The sequence below is a fragment of the Simochromis diagramma genome, unplaced genomic scaffold, assembly GCF_900408965.1.
Source record: "Simochromis diagramma unplaced genomic scaffold, fSimDia1.1 OVJJ01000176.1, whole genome shotgun sequence".
NCBI lineage: Eukaryota > Metazoa > Chordata > Actinopteri > Cichliformes > Cichlidae > Simochromis > Simochromis diagramma.
The window spans coordinates 1,704,729-1,719,205 of record NW_024386892.1 but is presented as its reverse complement, the minus strand read 5'-3'; the positions used below and the strand labels follow the sequence as shown (position 1 = coordinate 1,719,205).

Sequence of the window (14,477 nt, the reverse complement as noted above, 5' to 3'; positions counted from 1 at the left end):
ATAGAAAAGAAATGCATCTGTGCTTCCCGTGGAAGATTTCACTTCACCGGCCCATTTTAAAATAAGTCTTGTCCACGCTCGGAAGTATTTCTGAGCGTGTCTGACAGCAGCGCTCACAATGACAACACTCAAACGCAGCTCTACATGCGGCGCAATTTAACATATTTAACCACGTGTTCAGTGAACCTGGAATTCTGTGACTAATGCAGCTGATACCAATCAACGGATTCACTGGACTTCTAAAGAGGAAGCACCACTATAGAGAAATGATTTTCATAAACATCAACAACAACAAAAATCAACAATCTGTTATTAGACCCCAGAATGGCCACTATCAAAACAACAAGAACAAACCTACTGAATATTCTGGTAGCTGAAATAATGGAATTTACCATCATGTACAAATACTGAAATTTTTCATAATTAAAATACAGAAAAAATGTGTTTCCAGGACGGCAGATTAAGTTTTAATGCAACTCTATCAACTCTAAACTCCATCAAGTCTTTTGTATTTTTATTGATTATTTTAATACCAAATTAAATGTATTTGCATGTTTACATGCTTACACAAATTGAAATACAATTAATAGTTTAAAATGTGAAAAAAGTGTTGTTATTAGTTGGATTTTATTTTATATTTATGTAATTTTATGAATACCTGAACAGGTAAACCAGACAGTTAAAAGTCAGGAGAACAAAGTTGTCTGCCACTAAACTATCCAAGGTGTGCGCTCAGTGGAGGGAACGATACGAGAGCAGTCCCAGCGAGGCTGGAGACGGAGCAATACTGGAAAGGCTTATGACGATAATAAGAATAAGAATCATTTTATTGGAAAAGTCTGACAGAGCTAATCTGCTATTTGTATGAGAATTAAAAAGCTCGATGGTTGGGGGTGATTCTCTGTATTTCTCTGTTTTCCAATAAAGAGACAAGAATCCTCCAGTACTGCTGTTTTTGTTCCATAAAGCTAAAGTGGCTGATCAGAGTTACTGGCTCTAACATCTTTGGTGTGCATCTTTCCACCACGTCTCCCAGCGTGTCCAGTCTGGTTCCAATTACAAAGCCAGCTTTCCTCACCAGTCTGCCTGCATCCGTGTTTCTAATGCCCCCCCAGCACACTGCATCATAGAAAAGCACACTTGCCACCGCAGACTGATAGAACATCTATAGCATTTTACTGCAGATCTCAGCATACTCTTAGTTTTCTTAACAAAAAGAGGGGACTTTGCTACTTCTTGAATAGTTTGTCTGTATAGAGGGACCAGTCTAGTTTGTTATTCAGGTGAAAAACTCGATATTTATATTTTGTTACAACCTCTATGTCTAAATCACAAACTTCTGAATCTACTATCATTTCCTTCATCTTAGAGGTGTTTAATATGAACCATTTTTGTAACTCCAGTTAATGAAGGCTTTTACAATGGACAGACTCCGTTTCATTTGTGATACATGCCACAGTGGCACGGTCGTCCAAGTATTTCTAGATGTGACAGGACTCAGAGTTGTATTTGAAGTATACAGTGTGAAAAGAAATGGAGCCGGGAAAGCCCCTGTGCTGCTCATTAGTGTCCCACTCAACCTGATAACTATGGGCTTTCTGTCAGGTCGTCGGTGATCCAGGAAACAGAGGAGGAATCTGCTCCCACCTCTGTGAGCTTGCCTTTGAGTATATTTATTTGGAGGTATTGAAAGTACAAGAACATAATTCTCTCACGGTGAATTATGTAGGGCAACATCATTCAATTCAATTCAATTCCATTTTATTTATACAGCGCCAAATCACAACAACAGGCGCCTGAAGGTGCTTTATATTGTACAGTAGATCATACAATAATACATACAGAGAAAAACCCAACAATCATATGACCCCCTATGAGCAAGCACTTTGGCGACAGTGGGAAGGAAAAACTCCCTTTGAACAGGAAGAAACCTCCGACAGAACCAGGCTCAGGGAGGGGCGGGGCCATCTGCTGTGATTGGTTGGGGTGAGAGAAGGAAGACAGGATAAAGACATGCTGTGGAAGAGAGACAGAGGTTAATAACAGATATGATTCAATGCAGAGAGGTCTATTAACACATAGTGAGTGAAGAAGAAACACCCAGTGCATGATGGGAGCTTAAGTCGATTGCAGTAGTAACTAAGGGAGGATTCAGGGTCACCTGGTCCAGCCCTAACTATATGCTTTAGCAAAAAGGAAAGTTTGAAGCCTAATCTTGAAAGTAGAGATAGTGTCTGTCTCCTGAATCCAAACTGGAAGCTGGTTCCACAGAAGAGGGGCCTGAAAACTGAAGGCTCTGCCTCCCATTCTACTTTTAAATACTCTAGGAACAACAAGTAGGCCTGCAGAGCGAGAGCGAAGTGCTCTAATAGGGTGATATGGTACTACAAGGTCATTAAGATAAGATGGGGCCTGATTATTTAAGACCTTGTATGTGAGGAGCAGGATTTTGAATTCTGGATTTAACAGGAAGCCAATGAAGGGAAGCCAAAACAGGAGAAATCTGCTCTCTCTTTCTAGTCCCTGTCAGGACTCTTGCTGCAGCATTTTGGATCAGCTGAAGGCTTTTCAGGGAGTTTTTAGGACTTCCTGATAATAATGAATTACAGTCGTCCAGCCTGGAAGTAATAAATGCATGAACTAGTTTTTCAGCGTCACTCTGAGACAGGATATTTCTAATTTTAGAGATGTTGCACAAATGGAAGAACGCAGTCTTACATATTTGTTTAATATGTGCATTGAAGGACATGTCCTGGTCAAAAATGACTCCAAGGTTCCTCACAGCGTTACTGGAGGCCAAGGTAATGCCATCCAGAGGAAGAATCTGCTTAGATACCATATTTCTAAGCTTTTCAGGGCCGAGTACAATAACCTCAGTTTGATCTGAATTAAGAAGCAGAAAGTTAGCGGCCATCCAGGTCTTTATGTCTTTAAGACATTCCTGCAGTTTCACTCATTGGTGTGTGTTATCTGGCTTCATGGACAGATAGAGCTGGGTGTCATCAGCATAGCAGTGTAAATGTATGCTATGTCTTCTAATGATGCTGCCTAAGGGAAGCATGTATAATGTAAACAGAATTGGTCCTAGCACTGAACCCTGTGGAACTCCATAATTAACCTCAGTGTGTGAAGAGGACTCTCCATTTACATGAACAAACTGGAGTCTATTAGATAGATATGATACAAACCACTGCAGCACAGTACCTGTAATACCTACAGCATGTTCTAATCGCTCTAATAGGATATTATGGTCGACAGTATCGAACGCTGCACTGAGGTCTAGCAGGACAAGCACAGAGATGAGTCCACTGTCAGAGGCCATAAGAAGATCATTTGTAACCTTCACTAAAGCTGTTTCTGTGCTGTGATGAGCTCTGAAACCTGACTGAAACTCTTCAAATAAGCCTCTGCAGATGTTCTGTTAGCTGTTTGACAACTACTCTTTCACTGCATGTGTTGTTTGTATGCAAACTGCAGTGGATCATTTTAGTCTTTGACCTCAAGTCTCAGTGTTTTAATGATGTGCAATTATTATTATTTTGGCACAGTACAGGATGTTTTCCAAAGTGTCGGCACCCGCCCCAACTGTAGACTTAGATTTAAGATCCTGTAGAAAGGTGGACACAGTTGGGCAATACAACCCTAAGAAGCCTTGGACACACACCGTGTGGGCCAGCAGCCTTCCCACAGCAGTGTCTTCCTAGCGCCAGTCTTACCCTTGTGTCTGTGACAGACAAAGGTGGGGACACAGGTGTGAGAGAGGAAGAAGCTGCTGCGTTAGAAATGCAAGGAGAAGGAGAAGCTGTGGCAGTGGGTGGGACCATAGGGCTGAATCTATTGAAGAACTGGTCGAGCTCATCAGCTCTTTCCACATCACCTACAAGTGTCCATGTTTTCTTTTTGATTTTGCATACCTCCTCACAGGTATTGCTGTACTGTAGCTTCCTTTCTTTCTTCTTTTTGTATTCAGTTTTTGCCATTTTAAATCTTCTCTTCCTGTTTGATCCATTCTTTGTCACCATCTCTAAAAGCTCCTTTCATGGTTAAAAAACCTTTTATGTTGCATCCTTATGGGAGAAGGACGCAACACATAACAACAATGTTCAGTGTCTAGTGGACTGAGCAGCACCTCCCTGAACAGGGTCCAGTAACCATCACAGTGTCAAATATCCAAGAAAGAGCCTCAAACATGAAGAGTTGTACAGCACCAGGCCCTGACATGGTTCACATCTGATGGCTAAAGAAGCTAAATGCACTCCATGAACGTCTGGCAGCACAAATGAACGAGATGCTCGTGGATGATGTGCACCTAGAATGGTTTCCCAAAGGCGGGACAGTACTGATCCCCATCTGAATTCTGGCATGTAACATGCCAGTTAACATAGTGGATAAGATGAAGAGGCACATGGCTCAGTACAAAAGCTGAGCCCAGAGAGGAATTGACAGAAACACCAGAGCCATTATCAGAAATTCAGTGGTATGTGGCAAACAACACTAGAGGCCAACTTCAAGACAATTGCACAAGTTGCCATGAAAACAGAGATGCTCTGCTCCCCCTGCTGTTCTTTACAGTCAGGAACCCCCTCACCCAAGACGTCTTTCAGACTGGAGAAGTGTAGTAACAACTAGTGAGTGTCAGAAGGAAACAAAAGAAATCATGAATACATCAGGAAGATGACCACAATTGATCATGTGCTTAGTGAGTACCTCAGGTAGCAGAAACCCAAGAAAGGGGGCGGGGAACCGGGAGGAGGAGTTGGTGGTCGGGGTCTGGGATGCTGGGCCTCCCTGCTGCTGAAGGACCGGGGATGGTCTGCTTGTCTCCACCCCAGAGCAAAGGGAAACATCTCCTGGGTCTGGGGGTGGATTGCCCCTCTGGGGGTGATGGTACCTGGACCTGGGATATAGAGTATGTCTGGGGAGGGTGAGTGTGCGTACAGTGTTCATTTGTTTGTCTCCACGTTGGGTGAGTGCTCATTATTTGTATGTGTGTGCGTGAGGGTGGGAATGCATGTTTGTGTCTGTGTGTGCCTGTCATGTGTCAGTCGGGGTCTTAGACTCCACCTCTCTGGGAACATCTCAGGGCCCCCGAGGAGTCCCTGCCAGTGGCTGATGTCCTCACCCACTGGTGCGTTGGTGGTTCCCAGTGTCTGGGGCTAGGTGCTCTCGTGCTCTGGGGGGCCTCTAGATGTCTGGGGCCTGGATCTCCTCCATGTCTGCTTCATGTCCTGGGGGGCAGGGCTATGACTCCTCCGAACCAGCTCCCCTCAGGATGGGTTTAATAAATGCCAGATCGGTGGCAAATAAGACGTTTATTTTTGAAGGATTTCTTTTCTTCCCATGCTTTGGATTTCCCCTGTTTGACTGAAACCTGGACTTCACCCGGTGAGTTAAGCGCCTTTTGTGAACTGCTGCCCGCTGGCTGTGCTTATGTTAGCGCTCGGAGAGTTTCTGGTCGTGGTGGGGGGTTAGCTGTTGTTTTTAAATCACACTTTGAGTTTAAGCAACTATGCTCATGGACACGCCACACCAGCTTTGAACTTTGTTTGTGTGAACTGGGCCACTCGCCTTCGTTGCTGTGTGCAATAGTTTATCGGCCTCCTAAATATAACAAGGAGTTTTTATCTGAGTTTTCTTCGGAGTTTCTCGCTGACTGCGCATCCCAGTTTGACCAGGTCCTGCTGCTCAGTGATTTTCATCTGTTGCCCATGAAGCCACTGACTAAGGAGTTCATGGACCTGGTGAACTCTTTTAATCTTGTTCAATCTGTTAAAGGTGCCACTCAAGAACGTGGTCACACATTGGACTTGGTGTTATCATATGGGTTATCTGTCTGTAACTTACATGTGGAGGATGCTGTATTCTCTGACCATATGCCCATTTTATTTGACGTTGTTCCTCTTAGTCCTGTTGTTAAACGGCTGCACCTATGCGATGCTATCGAGCCTTCGGCTCAGATACTGCCGAGCATTTTTCAACACTATTTGAACAACTTGTGTCCAGTCCCTCTGAGTCGTCCTCCGTAGATGGATTACTCTCTCATCTGGACTCTGTTTGTAAATCTGCCCTTGATGTTGTTGCACCTCTAAGACTCAGGCAGTGTAAACCCAAGGCCAGCCCTTGGCTAACCGATTTTACTCGTGTCACGGTTCTGGGTCCGTTGGACCCAGTATTTTGAGTTTATTATGTTTCGGTTTAATTCTGCTTCATGGATTGTTTTCTTATTCTCGTAGTGATGATGATTATTATTAGTTTCTTGTTTCTGTTTATCCGTGCTTAAGGATTTGTTCTCAGTTATATCTCATGTTTAGTTTAGTTCAGGGTCCATGTGTCATTCTGTCTGTCTCTCAGTGCAAAGTCTGCATGCTTGTTTAGTAATTCATGTTTCCTGTTTTATTGTGAAAGTCTTTGTCTTATGTTAGCGTGTGCAGCTTGGTTCCCCCCATCTCGTTAACCCTGATCTCTCCCAGCCGTGTCTCCCTCCTGTTGCCCATTCGCTGATTACCACCCTGTGTATATTAGCCCTGTGTTTTCCTGTGCTCAGTGTCGCGTCATACCCTCAGACCCTGCCTGTGTGTTCCTGCTTGGTTTCATGGTTTGGTTTCTGTTTTTGTTTCATGCCAGCAATAAAAGCTGTGGTTTTAGTTACATTTCGTCTCGGAGTCCTGCATTTGGATCCACATTTCCACCTGCCCGCACACAGAGCCCTGACAACTCGAGCCATTAGAAGAGAATGTAGGAGATGTGAAAGACGATGGAAAAAGGACAGGCTGTGTGTTTCTCTGGAAGCTCTTAAGACGAGCTGGAAAGCTTATCAGAGGGCAGTAAAGACCGCCAAAAACTCCTATTTTTCTCAACTTATTGCTGTTAATTCACATAACCCTCGTGTTCTGTATAATACCATAAATTCTGTACTGAATGCAGAGGATCGTGTTCTTTTGCAATCTTCTGAGGTTATGTGTAATAGGTTTCTTAATTTCTTTGTGGATAAGGTTGCCAGTTTGAGACCCTCCACTTTATCTTCTGTTGGCCCGGCTGCATGTTCCCTGTTTAAATTTGCTTATTGCTTTCCAACCAATTGTTCTACCTGAACTCGAGAAGCTTGTGTTAAGTGCTAAACCGTGTGGTTCTCTGAATGATGTCACTCATCCCCGTTTTCTAAAAAAGGTGTTTCCTACTGTTGGACCACATATTCTGAACCTAATTAATACCAGCCTCTTGTCAGGTCAAGTACCAAGTGAGTTTAAGCTTGCAGTTATTCATCCCTAACTTAAGAAGCCAGGCTCAGATATTTCAGTTCAGTCAAACTGTAGACCCATCTCTAAACTTCCTTTTCTGAGTAAGACCTTGGAAAAGGTTGTTCACACTCAGCTGATGGATTATCTAAACAACTCTCATATGTTTGAAGTTTTTCAGTCCGACTTTAAGCCGTTTCATAGCACAGAGACAGCTCTCATAAAGATTATGAACAATATCCTGGTAGCGACGGACTGTGGTAAACATGTAGTGCTTATACTACTAGATATGACTGCTGCATTTGACACAGTGGATCACGACCTGCTGATCTCTCGATTACAGCTTTGTGTGGGCATTTCTGGCTTGGCACTCCTGTGGATAAAATCATATCTGTCAAACAGCAGCTTCTGTGTTAAGTTGGGCTCATCATCGTCCTCTGTGGCCCCTCTGCCGAGGGGTGTACCACAGGGATCTATTCTTGGGCCATTACTGTTTTCATCTCCTGCCACTGGGTGCAATCTTTCGTAAACATAAAGTTTCATTTCATCTATATGCTGATGATTGCCAGCTTTATTTTCCTTTCAGTCGTTCTGATAGCTCCCAAATTAGACTCCTGCTTGATTGCCTCAGTGATGTTAAGTCATGGATGGCTCAAAACTTAAAATTTTAACAAACGTAAAACAGAAGCAATTCTGTTTGGCCCGAATCGTTCCTCTGATATCCCTGATGTTGACCTTGCTGCTCTGACCCCTCACCTGAAGAGCTCGATTACCAATCTTGGGTTAAAAATCGACTCTGCACTTACCTTTGATGGCCACGTGAATGGGGTGGTGAAATCATCATTCTATCAACTCAGGCGTCTGTCGAAGGTTAAACCTTTTCTTTCAAGGCGTGACTTGGAGACTGTTATCCCTGCTTTTATAACCTCACGCTTGCATTATTGCAGCTCCCTTTTAATAGACATGCCTGCAACTAGTCCAGAATGCTGCGGCACGGTTTTTATCTGGTAGAAGGACATTTGAGCACATTACTCTGGTTCTGGCCTCCCTACACTGGCTTCCAATTGAATTTAGGATTCATTTTAAAGTGCTTTTATTGGTTTTTAAATCCTTAAATGGTCTGGCACCTGCATATTTGTCTGATCTGCTGAAGCCCTGTGTTCCCACTCGTCAGCTGAGCAGCTGTTGCTCTCAGTCCCCAAACCACGGCTGAAACTGAGGAGACCGAGCGTTCGCTATCGTGGCTCCTGAGCTTTGGAATAATCTTCCTCTTCACATTAGGCGATCGGCATCAGTGCTGGTTTTTAAATCCAGATTAAAAACACATTTTTATTCGCTGGCATTTAACTCACTGGTTAACTGACTTGTATTTAGTTATATTTTATTGTTATTACTATGTTTATTATTTTATCGTATTTATTATTCCTATTGTATCTCTTATTTTTCTGTTGTTCAGCACTTTGGTCAGCCTTGTGTGTCTTTAAAGTGCTATATAAATAAACTATGATGATGATGAGGACTCCCCACACATGCTATTAGACAGCTACATGGAGAAACATGTGGTGTTCACAGACACACACCATCTTCCTTGGCTGCTCTAGGCATTGTTGTCGGTTTTGTGTGCTGCTCAGTAACATTCAGTGTTTATTATTTATTATTTTATCTAGGTTGTTGCTGTGGTTTCCCTCCAGCATTGTTCTCTTTTTGCTTGTTTTCTTCTTTTTTTTCTCCAACAGGTGATCCAGCAGGTTTTTTTTGTGTTTTTTCACTGTCCCTCTTCCCCTCTGTTTTTCTTTCCTTCTCCTTTTCTTGAACTTCTCTTGTTAGATTAGATTAGATTAGTTTTTAAGTCTGTTGGTCCTGGACTTTGGGAGAAGCAACCTGTCACTGAACAGACTCCTCTGGTTATTTATGACCATGTGCAGACGATGCCCAGCAGTGTACATAATGTCCAACAGTTTCTTTAATGTCCTCTTCTCTGCCACTGTTACCAGAGTCAAGCCAACCACAGAGCCAGCCTTCCTGATTAGTTTTTCCAGCCTGGATCAGTCCTTCTTTACTGTGCTGCTCCCCCAGCACACCACAGCATAGAGCAGTACTCCTGCATCCACGACTTGTGTATGTCTTTCCCTTTCCTATTCCCCGGTGATGTCCGTTCTGATGGCTTGTTAAACGTAAACTTATTTATTTTAAACTTAAAATAAATAAATAAATTCAATAAATAAATAAATAAATAATAAAGATCAATGAAGTGGACCAGTATGGCAAAGCTGTAATGATGGGAAAATAAATCTGTTGGCCATTTTTCTTGGCCTTCAGACAATAATTCTGATTGCTACAGTGCTGAATGGGGGAGGCAAAAAATAAATAAATAAATGAAAAGAAACCGAAGAAGAAAAGGAACAAGGACAGGCCCCTGCACACCATGTACCCCTGGCATATATCCAGAAATCCTACCAGTGGGTGGACAAAGCTGGACTGAAAGGCAGCACAGAGGCACTAATCACAGGAACAAGCTCTGAGCACAGATCCATAGAGGCTGGGGTCTATCACACCAGGCAAGACCCCAGGTGCAGGGTGCAAGATGCTAGCAGGCAGGGCATACATGGAACGCCATAACCAAGTGGCCGGCATAGTGTACAGGAACATCTGTGCCGAGTGTGGCCTGGAAGTCCTGAGGTCAAACTGGGAGACGCCCCCAGGGTGGTGGAGAATGACCGAGCTAAGATCCTGTGGTGATGGATAACCAACCGGAGATAGCAACATCAGGAAGAAGGAAGACAAAAACTCAAGAAATACGACGGGCTGTGGGAGGAGCTACAGAAGATGGGGAGGGTGAAGGCACCACTGGTCCATGTGGTAATGTAGTAGTTACATGGTTACATGTAAAATCTTTATTAAATGATACTGATTATATTTGTAATGATGCAAACCTACAATTTACATATAATATTCGTTTTTTCAGCACATTACATTTGTATGGTAGGAATCATAAAGTATATGCACTGTTTTTATTAACATACATTCTGGGAAACTACCGTAATTAAAACATTTTCTGTAAAAACAAATTCATGTTTATTCACAGGTGCAGGATTTTATATTTGCCATGTTAATTCACAGTCTATGTTTTTGCAAATAAGGTTACAGTTATTAATATTTCAACTATTTAAAATAACAGGAACAGACATGTTCAAACCATCTCTGCCTTGGTATGATGCTGATGCTAAATGAACTGGTTCTCCTGGGACACTCAAAGCACTTTATAAAAGATGCCCCACACATTTACACTCATTCGTACAAGTATTTTTTGTGCTTTCTTTGTAATAGTCACACATATTGACAATGCATCAGGGAGCAACTTTGGGCTCAGTATAATTAAAACTGTAGCAGGTTGAACCACGAGCCGTCCACTTAGTGGATGAGCTGTTGCTTCCTCAGGTAGCCACAGCTGCTCTGTGCTGCTCAACCTGAGCGGTGCGTCTGACATACACATGTGTAATGTGGACTGTCGTTGTTACTGACAGTGAAACATCTTCAGCTCTGCTACCTGCACCTCTGGCTGCTGTCGTTTCTTTATTAGTGATATCGTCTCCTAACCATATATCATAGCAGGTCTTACTAGCATCTTGTAAACTTTCCCTTTCACTCTTGCTGCTATCCTTCTGTTACAAATCTCTCCTGTCACTTGTCTCCACCCACTCCACGTCACCGGTCTTGTGCAGTCTTTGAATAGTTTCCCAGACTCTTAAACTGAGTCTGCCCCTGCTCCGTTCACTGCTTCACCTGTCGTCCTGCCATTAACACACCAGTTCTGGCTTTTTTCTGCTAACGTCATTCATTCTGCTTCTTACCAAAGAAAGTAGAAGGAAACCCTTTGGCCGTCTCTTCCACCTGCTCCCACAGATCTCACTGACCTCATCTGTCAACCCGTCCATCACCAGTGCAAACAACAAAGGGCTCTGACCCCTGATGTGATCCCACCTCCACCTTCAACCCATCTGTCACACCTCACCACTGTTTCACTGTCCTCATACACGTCCTGCTTCACCCTCACATACATCTCTGCCACTCCTGACTTCCTCATCCAGTACCACACTTACTCTCTTGGCACTGCATCATATGCTTTCTCTGGCTCTACACAGACACAGTGCCACTCCTTCTCACCTCTACATTTCTCCAGCTTGTCCAGGGGAACACCAAGGCATTCCCAGGCCAGCAGAGATATAATCAGACAGACCGCAGACAAATGTAAGAAATACTGCTTCTCACTGATTCTCACCACTCTGCTTAACCTAACTTTGAGAACTCTTTTGCGTAGCATCGTGGTACAGCTCATCACGGTACTTGTGTTGCACGAGTTTCCTGGGTGGAGATGACCAGTGTTCTGCCCTGCCTCTCTGGGCCTTCCCAGTCTTAGCTGCTGTTCTACTCCAGTCCTGTGCCAGTGCCGGTGCTTGTTTGGCTTCTTTGTTTGGATTATGTTAGATTGTCTTTATCTTACATATCTCATATTCTTGCCAGCTCACCCATACACTGATTTAGACCACTGATATGGATTTACATAAACATGATTGCTATTGTTGAGTTAAATAAACCTTCTGTAACTCCAGTTGATGGCCTCTTTGTAGCAGCCTGAGAGCCGACTGTAACCAATAGGAGCTCGTCCTGTGTTTCTATGCTTAACTTTGGTCCTTGTGTCTGTGACTTGTCTTTCCATCGGTTTGCCTGTGATAGGGAAAGGGGTTTTGTGGTGAAATTAGTGTGTGTGTGTGTGTGTGTGTGTGTGTGTGTGTGTGTGTGTGTGTGTGTGTGTGTGTGTGTGTGTGTGTGTGTGTGTGTGTGTGTGTGTGTGTGTTAGAGACTAGTTTCTTTTGTAAGTATATTGTGAAACTGGTGCTTTGGATCAATTTGATGTGAAACTGGGATGAACTGCACAGAGCTACTGTCCAGGTCTGTGCTGGCAGACCTGTGAAGTGGAGAGGACCCAAATGCAGACACCAGAGACTGATCTCCACTTTGTTGATGGCTGAACTCAGTGCAAAGGAAAAAGCAAAAGGGAAACAAAGACTAACCTGACCAAACCTAAACTGGGAAAACAACTCAAACCTGAATACATGAAACCTGAAAGCATGATGAGATGAGAACCCGACACATAAAACATAAAACCCGTACATGGACACTTGGACCAGAAATAACTAAACATGAAACACCTGAACTTGACGTTTTACAAAGAGATGACCTGACGACGAATGAAGGAAACACACACTGTATATACACAGAGGGTAACGAGGGAAAACTGCAAAACTAAATATACTGAAATATACTGAAGACGAGACAAGGACTATCAAAATAAAACAGGACGTATGACAAATAAGGAGACGCAGACAAGATACATGAGCTTAACACTGTGACAGGGGAAGGAAAACAGAGACAAGATTCCCAAACACAGGACTGGACACTGAGTGAGGGAGAATACAATCAGCATGAACTGAAGGAAAACCAAAGCACAAGCTAAACATGTCGAAAGAATAACTAAGAACCTAAAAGCACCTCACAGAAAAAAAAAAATGATCAAAAGAGAAATGAAAATACCACAAAACCAAACATGCAAAGACAATAACTTGACTGAACATACTATTACCCCAAACACAGAACAGTCCAACACCCTGGCTCACTGACTCTGGACCACAACGTTTCTTAACTCAGTAGTTTCTGGAAATCCTCTCACAGTCACTTTGTCTTCTGTCAATCTGAATAATAATCAATCAACAGTGTTGGGAAGGTTACTTTTAAAATGTATTCCACTACAGATTACAGATTACATGCCCCAAAATGTATTTTGTAACATATTCTGTTACTTTACTCAATGAGAGTAACGTATTCTGAATACTTTGGATTATTTAACATATTATCATGCTTTTTCCAACTACATGAATGTCCTATTGTCCTAATGTCTCCATACCAACACCAGCTAGATGTTTAAATCTTAATATAAATGAGTAACAGTAGGTGGACATTAGGTAAGGCTGCACTTTTTGCAGCGATCTCGTGTAGAAAACTATTCGTATATAAAACAGGTCCGCGGCTCCGAACCGTAGTAAAGGGACCTCTGGCTAATACGTCGGGTTCATGTCGGCTCGTAGCTGAAAACTAGCTTTACTTTGTTGTCTGGGTCGACTTTGCTAGCGAGAGACAGAGAGAGGTGTTGAAAGACTGCTGCAACGGAGCTTATTGTTTCAGAGGAAACACGAACACAGTGTACAGTCGAGTCTTAACAGCTTACTTACAACTGGGCTCGTCAAGCTCTCTGTTTGGCTGCAGTGGTTATTATTATATTTACATGCTTCCAGCTCCCGTTTCTGCTCGGTGACAGCTCGTACTTTTCCTTTTTCTTCCTCCTCGCTCACAGACACATCACAGGTATGACAGTCCATCCTCCCTGCAGCACGGACTACACCATCAGGCTACATGCTTTAGGGCGATGCAATATGGAAAAGAAATAGAAAAAACTTATAAAAGACTTGCATAAGATTTGACTTACTTCATACTCATATCTGTTTTCACTCTTGTTTGCTTTTCATACAAGTTTCATGCAAGACAGATACAAACTTTATATCTTTTCCATATGGGATGCCTGTAACACTCTGCCTATTCCCTTCATATTAAATCCTTTTTGTGAATAATTTAAAAAAAATATTTCTTCACTTCATTATGCGGCTGCAGGTAGAGGTGACATGGGAGATTGAGACACAGACATTAGAGCCTCTTAATGCGTGTTTGGTTTGGGTTCCCACCGGCGTGGAATTACCAAAAACAGAGAGGGCATAGCCGAACATATGAAACAGGAAAATACCGCCGTGTAATTATTTCAACAAAGTAACTGTATTCTAAATACCACCTTTTTAACTGTAACAGAATACAGTTACTCACATTTTGTATTTTAAATACGTAACGGCGGCACATGTACTCTGTTACTCCCCAACACTGTCAATCAATTATTAAATAATTAATTTCCATAAAGATCAGGGGAGTATGGAAAAATAACAAACACATGACGACTTCATAAGGTCAAGAATCACAGCAAAAACATCTCACATTAGGCTTTGTTTCTTAATTTGACTATGGGGAATAGGACGCTTGGACTATAGTGAGAGAGCACCAGTTCCACACTGATTCAAAGAAGCGCATGAATCACACTTATCTGACACGTTAACACAACTAAACACAGCTGTGGCCCTCGAG

The 14,477-nt window shown here is 42.8% G+C and overlaps 1 long non-coding RNA gene across 1 annotated transcript; it reads left to right on the top strand.

Annotated features, from left to right (window-relative positions):
- Positions 1–1,030: 1,030 nt before the first annotated feature.
- On the top strand, positions 1,031–9,386 carry LOC120734826. Its single transcript, XR_005696121.1, has 3 exons — positions 1,031–1,044; positions 6,770–6,772; positions 9,232–9,386. It is a non-coding gene; the product is annotated as an uncharacterized LOC120734826 (long non-coding RNA).
- Positions 9,387–14,477: the final 5,091 nt, after the last annotated feature.